Source organism: Echinops telfairi, unplaced genomic scaffold (genome assembly GCF_000313985.2).
Source record: "Echinops telfairi isolate 266 unplaced genomic scaffold, ASM31398v2 ScPeMD7_7424;HRSCAF=8462, whole genome shotgun sequence".
In the NCBI taxonomy this organism is placed as follows: domain Eukaryota; kingdom Metazoa; phylum Chordata; class Mammalia; order Afrosoricida; family Tenrecidae; genus Echinops; species Echinops telfairi.
In genome coordinates this window covers 23,481,417-23,487,570 of record NW_022111324.1, presented here as the reverse complement: position 1 = coordinate 23,487,570, position 6,154 = coordinate 23,481,417, and the positions used below count along the sequence as shown (strand labels likewise).

The 6,154-nt window shown below is 46.5% G+C and overlaps 1 pseudogene; it reads left to right on the top strand.

Annotated features, from left to right (window-relative positions):
• LOC101654104 overlaps positions 1-774 on the top strand; it is a 1,859-nt pseudogene extending 1,085 nt beyond the window's left edge.
• The last annotated feature ends 5,380 nt before the right edge of the window (positions 775-6,154 follow it).

Below are 6,154 nucleotides of genomic sequence, written 5' to 3'. Positions count from 1 at the left end.
CCTGGAGGGAAGTAACCACAAGACTCTAGAGGTAGAAGCCATCATGACAATGATGGGAATCCGCCTTGTGCAGGTGGGGACTGCGTGTCAGCAGTGTGCGCTCAGCATGGTGGAGCAAGAGCAGGCCCCGCGGCTGAGGAGCAGTGAGGTGGAGCCGCTGCTCGATGGGGCTGCCAACCTCATCAAGCTGCAGCTTGTGGTAGAAAGTAGTGGCCAGCAGCTCATCCACTTGTATGGCCAGTGGGAAAAGCACTGAGTGCCCCTCCTTGCTGAGTACAGCCATCCGTAGAAATCCAGGATCACAGAGAGCTGGAACCGTGTCGAAGGCAGGCAGAGAGCCAGAAGCTGCACCAGCGTGTTCAGGCAGCTGCCAGAGAAGTCCACAGGAGAGTGGAGGGCTCGAATCGGCTGCAGTCAGACTCTGCTCAGAGATGAGGGCCAGCTGGCCTGCACCCGGCAGATCCTGGAGACGTGGGCAGCACCCAGACGCAGAAGGAAGAGATCACTGAGACCTGTCGGACACAGAGCAGCTTCAGAAGGAAATCAGCGGCCTCCCTCTCTGGGAAACCGGGCCAGGCATTTGCCAGGACTGATGGGACTGTGCTCAAGGACGCTGGGGGGGCCGATGCCTGGCTGTCCTATAGGAGAACGGCAGCCAGCTCAGCCAGACCACCGAGGACGCAGACACAGCGGTGCCGAAGACTGGAGACCTCGAGAGTAGCTGGAGACAGAGATGGCCAAGCAGACCCTCGGTTACCTGGAGAAGATCCCTGAGGACCACTGAGCCCTCCACCAGGAAAATGCCAGCTTCTGACCCAGTCCCGGGGGCCTGAGGCATCCCCAGGCTGAGACGGGGTTTGGGGTGCTAGAGGAGGCGTCCAGTGCTTGTCCCAGTGATGCTCTAGCTGCCGGCCACTCCCTGCACTCAGACCCCTGCCTAGCCCCTGCCCACCTGATCCCAAGCTGGGCTGGGCTGATGGTCCAGCGTATGGGAATCAGGCTGCAGTGTGTGGAGGAGGACTGGAGCCTTGGAAAGCATAACACGAAGTGCCCTTTTTGCCAATTCCATTAAATGCCCAAAGGAAGCCTCAGAGGTGAGGGAGCTTAAGGGGGGTAGAGTGGGGTGGGGAGGTGGGGGAAGGTTATTTATCTCCACTAGAGAGCACCCTGCTGCCTGTCCCTATTGAAATCTGTCAGCTCTATGGTGCTTTCCCCAAGCCCCCACTTCCTTCACCTTGCCCCCCTCCAATCAAATAATTCTCATGATGTATTCAAGCGAGTCAACAGCAATCCAGTGGGGCAGAGGCTGATGTAGCCTCTGGCTGTGGTAACGTTTCCAGCCATTGGTTCTCCACCCACGGAAAGAAAATAGGCTTGTGTAATGGATGGCAGACTAGGGGGCGAAATTGATGTCAGGTCCCCAGTGGGCATTTCCAGACAATCAAGCGCTTATTATGGATTGCCCCACTGCTCTCAGTAAGCCACCACGTCTGGGGACACCCCAGGCCTCATGGTCTTGCAGGAAGACCATAGCTGAGGCTCCAGTGTCCATGTCTGGAGGCAGGGCAGCCGTGCTGCAGGGAGTGTTGCTGATCTGCAGCAACACATACAACCCCGGAAACTGCAACATGCTGCAATGTCTGCAGACACTAAGTGTGCATGAAGCCTGGGGGCAAAAGAGTGATTGAAGGCTGAGCACACCCCAGTGGGGGGAATTGCCTGGTGGTTATGTTGCCAAGAGCCAGGTAACAGCGTAAGCATTTATTCTGTACACGTGAATCATTCAGGTATTGTGATATGTAGTTAGCCTACACTTGTTCAATCTCCCTTTCTCAGCAGTGTTTTAAAAATTAGTACCATGGGCTAATCATTGACACTATTCACAGAAGATCCTATGTTCCAGGGAGATGATCGATAAGATTCTCTACCATTAATTAACAAGGATGTCTCTAAGGGGAGCCAGAGGTGTATAAAAAACAGAGATCCAGGAATGGATTTCGCGCTTGCACTTAATCCTAGCAGCAATCTAAGAACAATTAGTTCTGCTGACATGGTCCTGCCTGATAGGAAACACAACTGATAGGGGTACTGTAGCAAAGTGTGGTGAAGAAATTAGATGGTGCCTGGATAGATAGAACAGTGTCTGGTTTCTTAAAGGCTTGTTTCCAAACAAGGAGTCCGCTAAGGAAGATGTCAACTAAATACACAGGGAAGAAGTACACCACTATCCAAAGATTATAAATTATAATCCAAAACTGAAGGCGGGAATAGTATGAGATTAAATTGTGAGATTCTGGTTTGCAGAAGGATATGGATGACAGTGGAGGCCCAAGATAATATTGCAAGATCTACCCAAGGCCTAAGCTTCCAGTAATTTCCCTCTAATAGTAATTGAAGGATGGGAATAAACTGCTTACCAAACATTGATTATTGGAGAGATGATAATGATAAAGCTGACTTGAACATTTCACACCCTGTCACTTGATCCCCCCTCAGATACACTCGGGGCTAGATCTGGTTTTCAATATTTTCTCTGTGTGTGTGTGTGCTTGTTTTGTTTCATATTGGGGTCCATCTCTGATAAATGTTGCCATTATGGTTATGCCATTATCTTTATGCCATTAAAGATTCTTGAATCTTTATTATGTGTGTTGTCTGTTTTTCCATATACGAAACCCAGGATTGATGAATCTATGGAGAAAACTAGGAGCTATGGAGAGCAATTAGAATAAGGGCTGCTGGGAAGTCCAGTGGCGGAGGGTGGGGAGCAACGGGAAGCTGATGTCAAGGCGTTCAAGAACGAAGAGAATGTTTTGAAACTGATTGTAGTAGCACTGTACAATGCTGCTTGATGTGATCGAACTATGGAACGATAGGATGTCGGGATCAGCTCCTAGTAAAACAAACAGACAAAATCCCCACCATGTACTGATCCTGTGATTTGGGAGCAGAACGTGGCTCCCGGGGTTTTGCTGCGGCATTCAGCCTACGTGTGGTGACACACTCTCAGACCATGTCTGATTTATAGAAAGGTCCCGCAACAACCCTAGGGACTAACATGAAACACATGTTCCAAACTGCCCAGTATCATTGAGATGGGCTGCTCCGCTATTACTCTACAGGTATGAGCACAGAATTTAAATTAATCTAGGCTGAATACTTTTAGCAATGCTCCCAAAGGCCCTGTTGGGGGCACATGTGTTTGGAATCCAAACTAAACTCCTGAATGAATATCTGTTTTCTGAAGAATGCAGTGGAGCAAATAAAGGAAAAATAACAATAAACCCAATTGGATTTGGCAATCCTAGCTGGAAATGCTGTTTGGAAATATTTTCACTGCTGCTAGAAAAATGCTTCTGTGGCTGTGTGTGTGTGTGTGTGTGTGTGTGTGTGTGTGTGTGTGTGAGATAGCCACAGAATAAAAGCATTGTAATCCCTTTAGAACAATTTTCCTAGCTGAAGCCAAATCACTGGTTAAATTTAGCAAATCCTTTTCCCTTTCTCCCCCTCCTCCCCTTCTCCCCAGTTTCCTGTTCTAAGTTACAAATAGGCTTCTAAAGATTCAAGACTATCTGGAACCAAAACAAGAACCATAAAAAAATGAAAACAAGTAAGTTGTATTTCATCAAAAATTTAAAAACTTCTGCTTTTCAGAAGGCAATGATAAGTCATAGGCTGAGAGAAAGTAATTGATAAGCACATTTGATTCAAGCCACATCAATGAGGGGAATTCCAAAGCATTGGTGGGAAAGTTCTAGGGTCTTTTCATTGCATTTTTCCATGAAAAAAAAAATTTTAATCTCTGTGTCGAATATGAGGGTAAGTTAAAAAGCATTGCTATAAAATAATGCTATAAATATTTTATTAAACCAGAATATCAAAATGTGAAGGTACTGCCTCTCTGCATATTCCACACTTAGGCCTGTGCACTTCTGAAGGAGGTGCTTCCATCTCTAGGCCTTCCCCCCGAGAATGTGTGCTCTTCGATTGGTGCCACATTAAAAAGGCAGTTGGGGCAACCTCAAAGTACTCAAGTCAAAAAGGAGTCTGAAGCGCCAAGATGAGAGGTATATGGTTGACAGGGTGAGATTTCATAAGAAATTTCTCATAGAATAGCCCTTCCTACCCTCTCAGAACGAATAACTTCATTGCTATGATGGAAAGAAATGACCTGGTGCAACTTTGCTGAACCATTTCCTCATCAATGCAGTTTCCCATTTTCTTAGCACTTCTTTCTCATAAGCCCCATGCTCACCTTGTGTCCTTCAAGAAAATGATGGAGATTACCCCCATCGCAATTCTGACAGACGGACACCATTACTTTCCGAGCTGACCTGTCTTCCTTGAATTGAGCAGACGCCCTTGGAAGGACTGTTTTAGAACGTGGTCTCTAGAGTGGATTGGTAAATCCAAGACTCATCCGGGTTATGATTCACTGTGCGCGATCATGTTTAGTAGCCCCACTCTTGCTTAAAAGACTGATGGAAAGATCAACACTTGGAGGTAGCTGGCCTCCATGCGATGCCTTTGCCCTCCACTGAGCCTGAAGTTCGCAGATGCCAAGGTGTTGACTTAAAATTGAAAAGGCTGAACTACGTGAGGCCCTAACTTCAATAGCTGTGGCATCCATGGTAACTTCATGGACTTCCTCCACCAGGTTCTGCACTTCAGCTATCAACATTCCTCCATCCACCAACAGTGGATTTCCCTCTTTCCCCTCTCTTGGCTCCTTTTTGAGGTCTTTCTAACCTTCCTTAAAATATTTGGTCCCACTGGAGACACAGTGTGGGAATTCTGCCTGATCCGATCCCACCACACTGAGGCAAAACACTAAGGGCGTGCAACAGAACAGCAAAGGGGACAGAGCAACAAAGACCCCAGGGAATACCAAAAGTAGACTTTGGAGCCAGGGCGTAGCGCCCCAACAGACTCCCCTGGAAAACACTCCTAAAGGCCAACAAACAGTCCTTGAACTAACTACAAGCTTTTCTTTCTTTTTGCTATGTTTTGTTGTTTGTTTGTTTTTTTCATTGGCTTGTTGTTGCTTTGTTTTATTTTGTTGCTTGGTTTTGCTCTGTCTTGTATTTGTGCATGTTATTATCTCTGCAGGTCTGTGTAAATAAGATAGGCTGGATGAACAATCTGGAGGAGAAAACAATGGGACCGACAGTTCTGGGGGCACATGGACGAAGGGGAGGTGGGGGGAAATGAAGTGGTGTTAACAAACCCAGAGACAAGGGAACAACAAGTGATCCAAATCAGTGAGGGTGTAGGAGGCCTGTTAGGGCATGACCAAGGGTGATGTAGCTGATAGGAATTATTGAAACCCAAATGAAGGCTGAGCATGATAGTGGGACAAGAGGAAAGAAAGGAAATAGAGGAAAAAGCTAGGAGGCAAAGGGCATTTATAGAAGTCTAAATAAAGGCATGTACATATGTAAATATATTTATATATGAGTATGTGGAAAAAGATCGATGTGCATATATGTATAGGTTTAGTATTAAGGTAGCAGATGGACATTGAGCCTCCACTCAAGTATTCCCTCAATTCAAGAATATTTTGTTCTATTGAACTGGCATTCCATGATGCTCATCTTCCTGACACTATTGCTGAAGACAAAGTGGGTGTACAGCAAATGTGGTGAAGAAAGCTGATGGTGCCTGATGTCAAAAGATATAATGTCTGGGGTGTTAAAGGCTTGAAGATAAACAAGCGGCCATCTAGCTCAGAAGCAATAAAGTTTACACGGAAGAAACACATCAGCCTGTGTGATCATGAAGTGTCAATGGGATCAGCTATCAGGCATCAAAGACCCAGAACAAAAAAATCATATCAATGTGAATGAGGGGGAGTGCAGAGTGGAGACTCAAAGCCTATCTGTACACAAGTAGACATCCTCTTATAGAAGGGTCGAAAGGAAGAGACGAGCCAGTCAAGGTGCAGTATAGCACTGATGAAACATACAACTTTCCTCTAGGTCTTTAATGCTTCCTCCCCCTCACTATCATAACCACAATTCTACCTTACAAATCCCACTAGACCAGAGCATGTACATGGGTACAGATAAGAGGTGGAAGCACAGGGAATCCAGGACAGATAAACACCACAGGACCAATAATGAGAGTAGTGATACCAGGAGGGTAAGGGGAAGGT